The sequence below is a fragment of the Peromyscus californicus genome, unplaced genomic scaffold, assembly GCF_007827085.1.
Source record: "Peromyscus californicus insignis strain IS unplaced genomic scaffold, ASM782708v3 Scaffold_5__1_contigs__length_169319896, whole genome shotgun sequence".
Lineage (NCBI taxonomy): Eukaryota > Metazoa > Chordata > Mammalia > Rodentia > Cricetidae > Peromyscus > Peromyscus californicus.
The window spans coordinates 23,579,623-23,595,504 of NW_026294573.1; positions in this window are offsets into that span (position 1 = coordinate 23,579,623).

The following is a 15,882-nucleotide window of genomic DNA, read 5'->3' on the forward strand; positions in this document are numbered from 1 at the left end:
GCCAGTCCCAAGGCTCTTGCTCTGTGCCCAGAACTGAGTTCGGCACGTTGGAGTCATTGGCCCAATGCATCCTCCCACATCCTGGGTACCAAGTGCTGAGACTCAGTCTTCCGAAGAGAAGCTCAGAGAGGTGTAAGTGCTCGCCCAAGGTCACACAGTAGAAGAAAGGCTAACAGGATTCTGACCTAGAGTCCCGACATCTAACCAGAGTGGCACCCAATTCCCCCCAGGTTGCCAGTTGCAAAGTCCTTAGAGATCAGTCCATCTCATCACTCTGGTCCCCAGGCCTCAATTTCTCCCTCTGTATAGCAAGCTGGCTGTTTTAGCCCAGTGGTAGAGCCTTGCCTAGCTTCCTGGGTTTAAACCTCAATATCAAATAAAAATTAATAAAAAAAAAAATAATAAGGAGCTGAGGCTCTCTCTTCAGCAATGCGTGAGGCCTGGTCATACCGCTAAGCCTCAGGACCTCAAGTCCACCTACTCTAGGCCATAATGTCTTAAGTGTCTCCCATTCACAGGAGGCCATCCTACTCCTAAATTAGCTTCTTTCTCAGACTCCCACCCCCAGGTGGGATGAATGTGCTGCCCAGGAAGTGCAGCCTCATCTGGTCTTCGCACTTCCCTGGCCCTGGGTCTGTGAATCCACAACACAGTGCCCCATGAAGGCTGCTGTGGAACATGGAAGTGATGTCAACTGAGGGCTAAGCATGGCTTCTGCAAGGACCAGCAGATTCTAACCTCTCTTTCAGCTGAGGACTTGTCTAGTGCTGAGGAAAGAGGTGAGGACCTATTTGGGGGCTTTGTCCTCTGCCCTGGCCTTTCTGCACCATGGGGAAGGCCGCTGTATCCATGGGGCTCCGGGACAGAGAAAGTTCACACCTCTGTGCTTAACCCCTGAGATGTTTCCTTCTTCCAGAGTCCTAAAACAAGGTCATGAGTTGTGGGGGTTATCTGAGAGGTGACCTCAGAGGCATGGGTCCGGTAAAAAGCCAAGAAGTAGAGGGAACAAACCGTCTGCACAGAGGAAAAGATACCTCCGTGGAAGACTGCCTCTTACCAGGGACCTCAGAGTACACTGGGCATACCTCAGCAACCTTCTGCCCCTGAGTGACAGGCTCCAGGGACTAGATGAAGTAAAGCACCTTTGGGGGTGACATTCACCAATGCTTCAGGGAAACTCAGATGTGGCAGGGGCTGTGCTGGAGCTTGGTACCCTGGGCCTCTCCCAGCCCCACTCTGCCAGGGTGTCCTAGGATGCCTGAGTGTCTCCAGACAGAGCAATTTCAGGGTCAGTGTCTGGAGTTGCCCAGGTCCCCAGGGCTGTGTCAGGGCTGTCTCGTGCTGCTGCACCTCTGGCATCAGGGACAGGGTCATCTGAGTGTGTTAAACTGGCTCCAGAATACACAGCTTTTCTCCCCAACCCTGTTCCAGGCCTGAGTCAGGCTCTAGGGCTATGGTGCTGTGTTGAGAAAAAAGAAAAAGAAAAAGAAATAACTCTTGCCAGTAGGAGCCATGGTGCAGAGGAACAGTGGGCAAGTAGAAATCAGAACACTTCAAAGGCCATGAGACTGCGCCATTTGCCAAACCTCAACCAACCACAGCCGCACACACAGTGTCTCACTGCAGCACAAAAGAATGTGTCCAAGTCTCCCGAGTCAGGCTGTGGAGTTGGCTCCCAGGTAAAGTGCTCGTCAAACAAGCCTAATGACCTGAACTCACACCCTCAGAACCTGTGTAACAGCCAGACAGGGTGTGTAAATGTCTGTAATCCTAGCATGCCTACAGGAGCTGCGAGCTGGGACGTCCAGAAGCTCGAGCCCTCCAGGCTGCCTCTCAGTGGCAAACAGATCCTGCCTCAGATGAGGTAGAAAGTGCAGACTGACACCCGAAGGTTGTTCTCTCATCTCCATATATACACAAACACCAGCACTTGTGTATACGTGCTATCACACACTTATGGTCACACACCATATACATACGATCACACACACACACACACACACACACACACACACACACACACACACACACAAAACTAAGTCTCGTGACTTACGATCCTGAACACAGTGCTGTTTGAGTGTGCCTGTTTCAGCTCAGACCCATGAACACCAAGCACTACTGTTTTGTTTTTGAGCTGATTTGGTCTCCCCTCCCTCCCTCTCTCCCCCTCTCACTCCCTCCGTCCCTCCATCCCTCCCTCCCTACTGTGTGGCCCCTGGGAGCTCTGAACCTCTCTGACCCCCAGGTTCCTCTTCTGCAAGATGGGAACATGGCGCCCCCTAAAGGTCCTATCTAGTGTCCAGCTGTGTTCCTGGCTCTCAGCATTGGGTCCAGCCCACAGCAATTACCTTGGGAATATTTTAATTAACTAATTAACACCGGAATGAAAGAGTAACTGAATAAGTGAATGAATGAATGAGTGTGACGGTTGGTTTTAATTCTCAACTGGACACAGTCTAGACTCACCCGGGAGAAGGGTCTCTGAGAATATCTGTGAGGATATCTTGAGTGCGTTAATTGATGAGGGCAGGTCTGCTCACCACGGGGGACACCTTCCCTTGGACTTGGGGTTCCTGGACTGTGTAAGTACAGGAGCTGAGCACTAGCGTGCATGCATTATTCACTGCTCTCTGCTCTGTGGATGTGATGTGACCAGCTGCTTCAAGATCCCGAGGCTTTGACTTCCTACAATGATGGACAGTCACCTGGAATTGTGGGTTAAATAAGCCCTCTCCCTTAAGTTACTTTAGTGAAGTTGTTTTTATCACAGCAATGGGGAACAAAATTAAGATGATGGGTGAGGCCGGGCAGTGGTGGCACACGCCTTAAATCCCAGCACTCGGGAGGCAGAGTCAGGTGGATCTCTGTGAGTTCGAGGCCAGCCTGGTCTATACAGTGAGATCCAGGACAGGTACCAAAACTACACAGAGAAACCCTGTCTCAAAAAAAAAAAAATTATGGGTGAATGAATGTGTGAATAAAAAAAATTATGGGTGAATAACTGTGTGAATGAATGAGTGAATGAATGGTTGAATGAATGGATGAGAGAACTCAACAGTGCTCATCCAGCAGGGGATAGTTATCAGCTTCCAGGTGTTAAGACCCTAGGAGGAGTCTAGGTTAAAACACAGAAAGACTTGAAAGTTGAGGGAGGCTGTTTGGGACAAGGGAAGGGACCAGCATGAGAGAAGACAAGACAGGGTGATGAGGGAGAAAGGATATGACCACGATGCACGATATGTGTGCATAAAATCATAGTGAAATTCATTATTTTGTGTGATTAGTATGAAGAAAAGTATTTTTTAAATATTTATTTATATATTGTGTATATAGTATTCTGTCTGCATGTATGCTTACAGGCCAGAAGAGGGCACCAGATCAAATTATGGATGGTTGTGAGCCACCATGTGGTTGCCGGGAACTGAACTCAGGACCTCTGGAAGAGCAGACAGTGCTCTTAACCGCTGAACCGTCTCTCCAGCCCCCAAGAAAAATACTTCAAAGAAAATATTTTTAAGAAAAATGTTATTAAGTATCCACACTAGGACTTGGAGGGGGACTGGAGAGATGGTGATTGGGGTTCAACTCCCCGTACCCACCAGGTGGCTCACAACCATTGATAAATCCAGCCCCAGGGAGTCTGGAAACATGCAGACAAAACACCCAAACACACCAAACAAATAAACAAAAGAGGTAGGAGAGCCCAATGCTAAAGCAGTGGTTCTGAACCTGTGGTCATGACCCCTCTGGCAAACCTGGATCTCTAAAAAAAAAAATATTTACATTACGATTCGTAACAGTAGCAAAATTACAGTTACAATGTTGCAATGGAACAATTTCAAGGCTGGGGGGGGGTCACCACTTGATGAACCGTATTAAAGGGTAGCAGCGTTAGGAAGGTTGAGAACCACTGCCCAAGGGCTTAGACTGGGATTTTGTTCTTAACACACTCGGCTTTGCTCAGCTGTCCCTTCAGCAGGGCATTCCCTCACACCAGGCCGCACTGCCATCTGCCTGACCTGGATGCAAGGCAGGAGCTAGAGAGGAGTGAGAATTCCTGTGCCCAAGCAGGGGCAGTCACCAGCTGCCTGCACACAGCCATGTCTGGGGCCTCTGCAGGGAAGTCCTCTGCTACAGACCACCACCCCCTTCCCAAGAGGACGACCAGTTAGGGCTGGAGGCCCTCACCAGCTCCATCAGGCCACTGTGAAGAGGCCACCTCTCCTCTCGGGGACTCAGCTTTTCTAGTGACACTGATGACGCTCCCCCACCCCCACCCACACAGCAGGTGGCTCCGGACTGACTTGCCTTCCTGACACCTGATGGACGCTCAGCTCGGCTGGAAGCAAAGGGCACAGGTGTAATTTTCACATGCTGACTAGGGGGCGCTATCACATCCCCATTTCACAGAACTGAAGCACGGAGAAGCTACACAACTCATCCAACGTCATTAGTAGAGGTGGAGAAAAAAACAGAGACCGGATCTGCAATCAAGCTATTGACTCTGAAATCTGCCAACTTAAGTACCACATTTAAAACTTCGCATCAACCATCCAGTGGTGTCCCTGCAGGGGGGTCCAGATTCTGACTCATGCAAACACTGGTCTTCTCTGTCAGGTCCTTCCCGTGTCCATGATGCTCTCTGGTGATGGCCAGCTTGCGCTTCTTGCCTGGCACATCCTTACACTGCCTTGTCGACCTAGTAAACTCCTAGTCATGTTCCAGTACCCAAGGGACACTGTGTTCTTCATGAGCAGCCCCCACCCTCTGCTCATCCTCCATTATAACTCTTAGCAAAGGGCAGGAAGAAGATCCCATCTTCAAAGGGGCTGGTTCTCTCTGGTCATTGCTCCCTTCCTGCCATGAGCATGCCAAGTTTGACTCCCCTTCTCCAGCCACACACCAGGAGAGAAGACCCCCAAGGTATTGGTACCCTTATTTTATTTTAGAAAACCTCCCGTACAAAGTTTCCTTGTCTCCTAGACCCCAGGCTCCCCTGAAGGAGCAGCCTGGGAACTCTGGCCAGGCCTCCAAGGTCACCTTGGGGTTGAGGGTCAAGGGAGGACTCTTAGGTACTGTGTAGCTCCCACCCACCCACCCACCCACATTGCCATCTCCCTCCTCGGCCATCTGCCTCCTCACTTCACCATCAGCACCTGCGCTGTGTCCTTAGTTCCCTCCACTCACCATTACCCAGCTCTGGGCACCCCACCAACCTTCCCTGAATCCAGCTTCTGTGCCCTGTCCCCCACATCCAATCCACTGGCCGGTGGTGAAGTTCTCACTCCAAACTCGCCCCAACCCCACCACCACCACCAGCTATGGCTTGTTCCTTTTCCTCCCACCTGGGGCCCTAGCCGAGCCTCTGGGGCCCTAGCCGAGCGTCTGGGGCCCTAGCCGAGCGTCTGGGGCCCTAGCCGAGCGTCTGGGGCCCTAGCCGAGCCTCTGGGGCCCTAGCCGAGCCTCTGGGGCCCTAGCCGAGCCTCTGGGGCCCTAGCCGAGCCTCTGGGGCCCTAGCCGAGCCTCTGGGCAGGCCTGCCCAGTGTCACAGCCTCCCTGTCTATTCTGCTTTCGCCCCTGCCAGCTTCCAGTTGTAGTCCCACGAACATCTGACCCACATCACTGTGCTTGAACTCACCCACTGCCTCCCACTGAACTTAAAACCCAACCTGTCCAGCCAGAGTGTCTAGCCAGTGTCCAGCCAGGCTCTGGTCCCTGCCCTCCTCCAGCTCTTTTGCCTCAGTAGATCTGACCAGGGTTCTCCATCCTGCTCTGCACATGCCCCAGCCTTTTGGTCACTAACAGCATTGCGGTGACATCTCCTCCTGCACCTCGGGGCATCCCCTGAGGCCTCACTCCACCCAGCACCCTGTTCTGCACCCTAGGGCCCTCTGCTTCAAGGTGAGCTTGGCCATCGGGGAACCTGGAGCAGGGGATTCAGGGAAGAGAAGAAGGTCCTGGTCCAGGGCCTGTCCTTATGTGCACACCCTGCCTGTCGGGGGTGTCAACTGCTATCAAAAGGGTCCTTGTGGTCCTCCCAAAGGCTCCTCCACTCAACTTTCTCCATTCTGTCCAAGTTAGGGTTACTATTGCTGTGATGAAACGCCATGACCAAAAAGAAAGCGTTCATTAGGCTTACACTTCTACATCACAGTCCATCACCGAAGGAAGTCAAGACAAGGAATGAAATGGCAGGAACCTGGAGGCAGGAGCTGATGCAGAGGCCACGCACGGGTGCTGCTTACTGGCTTGCTCTCAGGGTTTGCTCAGACTGCTTTCTTATAGAATTCAGGACCACCAGCCCAGGGACGGCCACACCCACAGTGGACTGAGCACTCTCACATCAATTATTAAGAAAATGCCCTCCAGGCTTGCCTGCAGCCCAATCTTACAGAGGCATTTTCTCAAGTGAGGTTCCCACCTCTCCAGTGACTCTAGTCTGGGTCAAGTTGGCAGCACACATTCTTTCAATAGGCCTGAGAGTGAGGACACGGCCTTCCTGTTACTAGAAGCTGGGAGATCCCACTCACTACCTCTGGACTGTACCTATCCCCTGCCCACACCTTTGTGCACAGGCTCCTCTAATTATCCAGATTCGCATCTCAACTGTCCCCAGTGGGTCCTCAGCTAGACCCTGCTCACCTTCCTCCCTTCCTTGCACCCCCACACCAAACTTCTTCACTCTCTGCCATTGTCACCCCTCTGTGTCCCCTACCACCACCAGAATAGAAGTTCCATGGGAGATGGCGATTTCTCATATTTGACGTCCCATGTCACAGGAACAGCGCAGACACATGTCCACACCCCCTCACTCCATGCCTAGACTTCAGGGGATCCCAGCAACGCTGGGAAAGTTTGTCCCTGAATCACACTGACTTTTAAATGCCTGAATGTGGCATTTCCCGGAGTGGGATCAGATGACACTCCGCTGGGAGGTGTTAACAGTTGGCAAAGTCTTGCAGACAGATGACACGGGTCTGATTTTCCTCGAGCGCCTGTGACAATTTCATCTTAGGATGTGGAGACGCCAGGTTTCAGTCAGGACAAAGATCTTGGTTTTCTGTCCCTCCCCAGGCCTGCCAGTAAAGGCCACTGTCCCTGTTCTGTGTTCTGTGTGCAAACCTGTACTGTCACCCTCCCTTCCCTCAGCTGCTTTCACTGTGGGATTCTGACCAGAACCGGCCTAGAGCTGGGACCCCAGTGCTTAAGACCAGGCCAGCATCAGCATGGGCTGCAAAGTCAGACACTGGGCTCTGTGTCACCAGCTCGCCATGTGACTTCAGTCAGGTTGTGTCCCCCCTTTTCACAGTTTCCTCAACCCCCTGTTGTTCCCTCTACCTAGAATTCTGTTCCCTGAGAGTACGCTGGGTCCATACTCTCTGCATGTGCTACCCACTAGGTGATGGGGTTCCAGATTAAATCAGCAGTTTCTAAAGAATCTCATCTCTCCGGGAGACAAAAGAGTAGAAAATGTCAGCCTGGCTGCCACACATAACCACTGTAATCAAAAAGCAAAACAATGTGGTCACGCACTCCTCTCTGCCAGCTGGACACAGGAGTGTCACACTGCCTGGTGTGACTAACCTAGGCCTTGCTGGTAAAATGACAATGGAAACATGCCCCCTTCTCTGAAAGTGGGAGGAATGAAGCCCGGGTGACAGAGCATTAGAGATGTGGACCAGCAAGGAGGCCAGCTCCTGACGCCTGAGGTGGCTGTGGAAATGGGCAGCTGCATCATCTGGTTCACCCACTGTTATGGCGGCTGTCACCCTCTCAGGCTGCTGGATGCAGCTGAGACCTGAGGTCCTATGTGGAGGGACACACCTGAGCCTCAGAGCAGAGCAGGTCCCCCACCCCTCTCTGCTTCCTAGCAGAGGCCATGTAAAGCCTTTGAGAGACCATGAAACACCGAGGAGCCTGTATACAGCTCTGTTTGTTGAGTGCCTACTGTGTGCTGGGCCCCAGGAATATCTGTTCTCACAATGACCTTCGTGGATGGTAACTTATTTTCAACAGCTTTATGGATGTATAATTTACAACCACTGTGCATGTCTAAAATGTAAAATTATGTAACATTGACATGTGTATCCACCCACAAAATACCGCTATGCTCTAGCTAACAAAACCAGCCGCCCATCACTTCCAAATCTTTCCCAAGTCCCTTAGCAGCTTCCTCTGCCTGTCTCATGTCCTGCCATTGATCCGCTGTCGTCACAAATTAACTTATATTTTGTATGATCTATTCGGGGTATGGGTCCTCTGTCACCCAGCAAAATTACTGTGAGAGTCGTCTGTGAGCGGCCTTCCCTTGGCAGTGAGTAGGGTCCCCCAGATGTGGATTCTAAAATGTCTTCCATCCAGTGTCCTCTAGTCAGACACCTGCACTGCATCCAGTCTGGGGTGATTACAGATAAAGCCACTCCGAGCATTCGTGGGTGGCTCCTGGGCGGCTCTTGGTATAGACACGTGATTTCACATGCCTATTGGTGAATCTTTTTTAAAGAAATTTTTTTCTTTTTTTATTTCAAGATTCAGTTTTATGTATAGTACTGTCTTGCCTACATGTATGTCTGTGTGAGGTTACCATATCCCCTGGAACTGGAGTTGCAGACAGCTATGAGCTGCCGTGTGGATGCTGGGAATTGAACCTGGGTCCTCTGGAGGAACAGCCAGTGCTCTTAACCACTGAGCCATCTCTCCAGCACCAGCCTTGGTGGATTTTTAGGAGTGGGATTCCTATAGCACCTGGTAGGTGTGCTTATAATTGTCAAGAAACTTGGAAATGGTTGTTTTCTGACACCTGGCATTCACACATGATTGGCAGTGCTTGGCGGCTGAGCTGTACCCCTACACTTTTCTTGCTTTTCCTTTATTTTGAATCAAAGTCTCATTAAATGATTAGGCTGGCCAGGCGATGGTGGCCCACGCCTGTAATCCCAGCACTCGTGTGTCCTCGATACCCTGTGTCTTACTTACTCAATCACACTCCATTTTGTTTTTTGTTTTTTGCCCTCCCCAACCCCCAAGCTAAAATTACAGGTATGTGGTGCCACATCTGACTCCTTATGTGGGTGTTGTGGATCTGAACCCTCATATTTGAGAGAAAAGCACGTTACCCACTGAGCCATCTCTCCAACCCCTGAAATAAAGACTTTCAGATATTAACATTCCCTGTCAAAATTACTGTGGTGCTTGGACCCAGACCATACAGGCCCTGCTTTTCACAGTGCTCTAGCAAACGATCCGAGCACACACGGGAATAGCTCAAACACAGGTCTACAAATATTTGCAGATCTTGTCTTGAGCCAGAAAACCTATGTTTGCAACTGGGTGTGTTCAGTGAGTTGTTACAGCTCCCCCTCCCCCCACGCCCCGAAGCCCCCCACCCTGAGATATTGACTCACAGAGTTGAGGTACTACAGTTTTGGGAGTCATTTGCCCAGGGTCTTCTGGGAGGCACAGGAAAACAGATCAATTCCTGCTCTCTGATCTTCAAAGCTCTAAAAATCAGGAAGGTCCTGGTCAGGGTGATGGAGGCCCCCAGTCCCCACATGCCGAAGAGGAAGGACTCCAGGGTTGGGCTATTGGAAAGAGTCAGGAAGTCATTAAAGGGACATTTGTTTTGTTCAAGGAGTGCAGTGTTTTCTAGCCATTTCTGTTCATGAATCCAGAGGCTCAGAAGCAGAGACAACGGTCATGTGGAACCATGGCATCCTTTAGTATATGGCGAAAATGGGACTCAAGCTGAGAGGAAAATGCCCAAACACCCTTGTACGAGCACACACACCTATAATCCCAACTTCCAGGAGAAGGAGGCTGGATGATGGGGAATTTGAAGCCAGTCTGGGCTACATAGCAAGATCTGTCTGAAAACAAAATAAATAAGAAGTAAATAAATACATGCTGTTAGGTCCAAACCAGGAACCCAAAATGACAGTACTGCTGACAATGTCTTAAATGACAGTCCGGCCTCAACTCAAGCTGGACTCTGACTGGATAAAAAGGAAAGATAGCTATCCAGTAAACAAAAGCCTAAACTCAGTGCTCCTCAGAAACCTTACGTATCAGGTTTCTGATTGTCAAGAAAGGCCGTTCATTCCCTTATCCTCCCCCTACAGCCAACTACCTTCATTGAGGGCATCTAGCTCCCGATTAACTCAAACAAGCCTGCAACAGAGCAAAGTCTCCACCATAGCTCCCAGACTGTTTTGGCTCACATGCCCCCTCCCACCACAACCCCTATCTATCCCCTCAAAAGTGGCAAGGCTCATCCAGACACCGGTGGTGCACACCTTTAATCCCAGCACACGGGAGGCAGAGGCAGGTGGATCTCTGTGAGTTCGAGGCCAGCCTGGTCTCCAGAGTGCCTGGACAGCCAGGACTACACAGAGAAACCCTGTCTCGAAGAACAAAAGCAAAACAAAACAAAAGCTGACCCGGTCCCCTCTGCTGATGGCAGTTCTCTCTGCCCCCAAGAGACAGCCTGACATTAAGAATCCCCAGTAAACTTTTCTTTCTACCCATGGAGTGGTCTAGTTCGGTGGTTTCACTGAGCCCTCACTTACCCATACCTGCATACCTGCGGACACACATACACACATACACGCATACACACATACACACATACATACATACACACATACACGCATACACACATACATACATACACACATACACACATACACGCATATACGCATACATACATACACACATACACGCATACATACATACATACATACACACATACACACATACACACATACATGCATACACACATACATACATACACACATACACGCATACACACATACATACATACACACATACACGCATACATGCATATACACATACATACATACACACATACACACATACATACAAGGCCAGAAGGATGTAGCCCAATGGTTTCCACAAAGCCCCAGGTTTGATCCCCAGCATTAAAAAAGACAAAAACAGACTCGTAGAATTGTACACTAAGTCACAAACAGATCCAGACGAGACGCCAGTTAGTTCTCCCAGCGTTCGTGCTTATTTCTGAAGCAGCCCAGGAAGTGCAGGCTTGTCTTCGGGTGCACACATCAGCAGGTCTTTTCCTGAATGTTCTCGTGATCAAAGCCACAGCAATTTAAGACACTGTCACTGCAGCTGCTACGCACCACAGCGAGTGAGGGCTGTCCATCCCCACAGCGACACTAGGAGGTGGCTACTGTGCTGATTCCCCAGTTTAGAAGAGGAAACTGAGATCCAGGGAAGAGAGATGTGTTGCCCATAGTCACTCGATATACAAATGGTGAAGCTGGGATTTGAGCCCAGGCAGTTCAGCAATTTACGCCAGTGACGTTGTTTCAAAGCAAAGGGCTGTCGTGCTGGCTCTACCCTGCTGGACACAGTGGCACTCCCTCGAGGGAGACAGACTTAATCCTTTGATCCAGACCAGACAGTCTACGCTTCCACCAGCCAGTAGGTCTCTGCTCATGGTCCTCTAATAATGGCAGTGTTGTCATGGTTTGGCCTCTTGCTTTGAGATAGAACATTTCAAGACTTTGTGGTCAGGACCAAAGACCCATCCTGGATTCCAGAGCAGTCAGCACCCCTAGCCTCAAGCAGACGTGGTATCCTGTCCACCAGTGTAGGGTGAATTGAAACTGATAAAAAGACCCTGCTGGACTCCAGGCTGAAATTCCTACAATCAGTCAAATGCAGCGACTAGCAGTGGAAGGGAGGGGGAGAAAGGAAACTCCTCTTGGGCGCTTGGCTGGAGGATCTCTTCAGTGGGGCCGAGGGATGAGTTGGCAGAGGGGAAGGTACAGGCTTGGAACGGAGACCCTGTCAGAAAAGAGGAGGGTGAAGGGTAAGGTCACACCTCCAGCTGTCCCAGGCTAGAGGGCTGGGGCTGGTCCTCACCTGGCTCATCTTCCCTGCACTTTCTCCATCCTGTGGCTGCCGCTGAATATCACATACGCCTCTCCTGTTTGTGTTTTTCCCTCTTCTCTACAACTTGAATGTCAAGTGCTTCTTTTCCAGAGCACCAAGCCGAGCGAGATAAAGAGAACCAAAGGACATTTTTATCCTGTCAAAGATCACCTGGTGGGACCTGGAGTAAACAGACCCCAGGGGAGCCCACCGCCGCCGCTCCTCTCCCTCAGTTCCCAGGCCTCCTGCTTCTGCAAAGCCTCCTCTGCTCCCAGCTTCGGTTCCCAAGGGTGGGGGAGTGAACACACTCACAGGGCAGAACCCACCGTCACCCAGATGAGAAGCAAGTCATCGTGAAGGGGCTTGGGGGCTGGCTGGCAGGGAGAAGGCAGACGACCCTGCATAGAAGGAGTGTGTGCCACAGCAAGTGTGCCAAGACGGAATCACCCAAATCTGAAAAGCATCCCTACCTTGCGCCTCTGGGTGTTGCCATGAGTCCACAGCAGGATGTTAAACTCACCTGACAGAGGCTCCATTGAGACTTATTAACTTTTAATGCAGAACAGCCAAGGCTGCTTAAATATTTAAGAGTCCAATTCATCACTTGAAAGGCCAGTTAGGGCTGCGGGGAGGTGCCAGGCTTCTGGGATCTCCGTAGCTGGGATTTCAGCAATTGTTGAGCCTTGCAGAAGCCCAATAACCATGCAATTATTTGTAATATCACTTCATGTCTTGAGCACCTACTATGTGTCAGACACACTGCATGATGAGATTTATATGCACGATGTCATTTCAGCTCCAAAATAACCCTGAGAAATTAATATATTATATGCATGCACATGTATCCATATATGCAAAAGAGGCTCAAATTTATACTATATATTTATGAGAAAGATTCAGAGAGGCAGACAGGTATACCTAAGATCGTTCAGCTACTAGCTGGTAGAGACAAAATCTAAACCCAAGTCTACTAAACTTAAAAACCCACAGTTTTTAAAGATTTGTTTTAAATGTGTGTGTGTGTGTGTGTGTGTGTGTGTGTGTGCGCGCGCGCGCGCGCGCGCGCGCGTGCACATGCAGATGCCCACAGAGGCCAGAAGAGGGTGCCAGTCCGCTGGAGCTGGACTGTGAGAAGCTGCTGAGGATGCTGGGAAACAAACTCTGACCTCTGCAAGAGCAGCCACTGTTCTTACTTACCTGCTTCAGGGAACTCTGGGCAGTGTTGTTGCCACAGAGCTACCCACCTGGGTTCTTGGCTGTGATGAGAGACATCACCTGTGGAGTCAATCCTTAGATGACGTCACTAGAGACCACATCTCTAAGAAACAAAAAATAAAAACCTGCTGCTTTCCCGGAGGAACCATCTCATTGGCGTGCTGGGAGAAGGCAGGGCCCCATCCATCTCTAAAATTGAGATTCTGTGACAATCAGTCAATAATCTTCTATCATATGAAACCAGATCAAGTATAGATCCAACCACCTGGATGTGGCTCAGTGGTTGAGTGATTTGCCTTGCATGTATAAGGCCTTGGTTCATGCCTCGGTACCACAAGAGAAGAGAGAAGAGAAGAGGTTAAAAAAAAGACAAAGAGAGATGAGACGGAAGAAGGGAGACAGAAGAGGAAGAAGAAAAAAGATTAAAAAAAAAGACTCTAAGCAAGCCTAAGCTACAAAGCAAGTTTGAAATCAGCACAGGCAACTTAGTGAGACCCCTAACTCAAAGTAAAAACTAGAACACTTGCATCCAAGAGTCCATAGGTTCCCAGTACCACAATCAGTAAAAACCTGGTGCAATTGTTTGATAAGAAGTCCCTTTCATTCACCTCTGTGGGGATCCGAGGACAGTCTGCCAGAGCTCAGGTTGCAGGTGGGGCCTCACCAGGCCATCCCTGTCCCACCATCAGCTAATGACTCCATACAAGTCCAAGGCAATGTTAATACAAACTGGGAAGAACCACAGGGAAGCTTTTTCTAGCAATTATTCTTAATGTTTATTCTGATCTGGTAAATCCGGTCAAAAGCACACTTCACCCCACGCCCCACCCTTTCCCTCTCAGCTGCGTTCCAAGCGTCCCAGTAGCTCAGCACAATGTCCCCAAACTCCATCTCTGGCTATCCTCAGTCTACATCATCTCCAGTATCCCGTGGTGCCTTCCTGCAGGGGAGGCAGGAAGTGAGGTCCTTCCAATGTCCTTCTGAATGAGTCCCTGGGTTGTCCCATTGTCACGCCACAGATAGTATGTCTTCCTCTTTTTTTTTTATGTCATTTATGTCTTGCATTTCCAAAGATGAGCTGCAGGCAGGAAGATGTTTCTAAGCTGGAACTTAACAGTAGAGATGGAGAAGAAAGAAGAGGAGGATGCTGTGGGAGGGGTTCAGGGTGCTGACCTCAGCCACCAAGACACAGGGGGCTGTGCAGTTCCTCTTGGGCACGCACGGTCCTCTGGGTCTTCAGCACTGAGCAAAGCAGACACCAGGAGCAGGGGCCCCATCCTGAGCCTGACTCCCATGCCTCCTCCCAAGCCTGCTGTGGCCGCTCAAGGGTCACAGGGGACAGCGGGTGTGCAATCATGCAGGTGGCCCTGGCAGGGTCTTATGTACCAGAAGGACATAACAATGCAGGGATGTCACAGCTGCTCATCAGTCGCTAGCTATGTCCCACTCAAACGCTCCACCCTGTCTGGTCCAAAAGAAACTGGGGGAAAATGGCTAACTGTGGTGCTTATGAGCATACCAAAGTATCTGCTGGCCTCCAGGCTGGCTCAGTACCTGTGGCTCCTCTCAGCTCTTCTCATCCCTGTCCTAAACTTCTTCAGCCCATGGTCTTCCCTGCTCCCAGCTTCTCATGTCTATATAACCCTGCCATTTTGGCCATGCTCAGTCTTGGTCCGCTTGCCTCCTCTCTCTTGCCCCCTCTCTCTTGCCTCTCTCTCTTGCCCCCCCTTTCTTGCCCCCTCTCTCTTTTTTTTTTTTTTTTTTTTTTGGTTTTTCGAGACAGGGTCTCTCTGTGTAGCTTTGCGCCTTTCCTGGAACTCACTTGGTAGTCCAGGCTGGCCTCGAACTCACAGAGATCCGCCTGGCTCTGCCTCCCGAGTGCTGGGATTAAAGGCGTGCGCCACCACCGCCCGGCTGCCCCCTCTCTCTTACCCCTCTCTCTCTTGCCCCTCTCTCTTGGTCCTCTCTCAGTCCTCCTCTCTAGCTCCCAACCCCCCATGGAGGCCCAGCTCACTCTGCTGGCCAAGTTCAGTTCACTTTCTCTCCCTGTTCTGGTCTCTTCCAGATGCCTCTGGAGCTACTCTCCCCCATATCTACAATCAAAACCTTTTCAACTATACCTTGGAGAGGCCATGTCTTCACTTTACTATACACACCCATGAAGACGCTCCCCAGCAACTCCCAGGCCCCACCCCAATCATCAGCACATGGTCACTGGCTAAGTCCTTCCTGTTTGAAAGCAAAACCTTCAAAACTATAAATGTGTGCATCTGTTTGCTCTGAGTGACCTTTTATATTTTTCTTAATCCTTGTTTGTTTGGCGTGTGCTGGGAATTGAGCCCCGAGGCAGGCATGTGCTGGGCAAACACTCCAAGGCAGAGCCCTATCCAGCTGTCTTCGCATTTTTTAATTTTGAAAGGTGACCTCATGAAGTTGCCCGTGCTGAACCCACTCTGTAGCCCAGATGGGCCTTGAACCTGTGACTTTCCTGCCTCGGCTCCTGGAATAGCTGGAATTAGAAACCTGCTCATCAGGAACACTGTTTTGCTTGTTTGTCCCCTCTCCTTCAAAGGGCTGTGTGCTTGTTTTCACATGCAGAGTATGAAAAGCAGCCTATGTTTGCAGACCACTACTCCTAGCCAGCCTGCTTTTCTACGGAGTATAGACCTGTCTTTGACACAACAGACTTATTTCATATTTAACTTTTTTTTTAAAGCAGCATTCATTTATTTCAGAAGTTCCCCACCCCTAGCT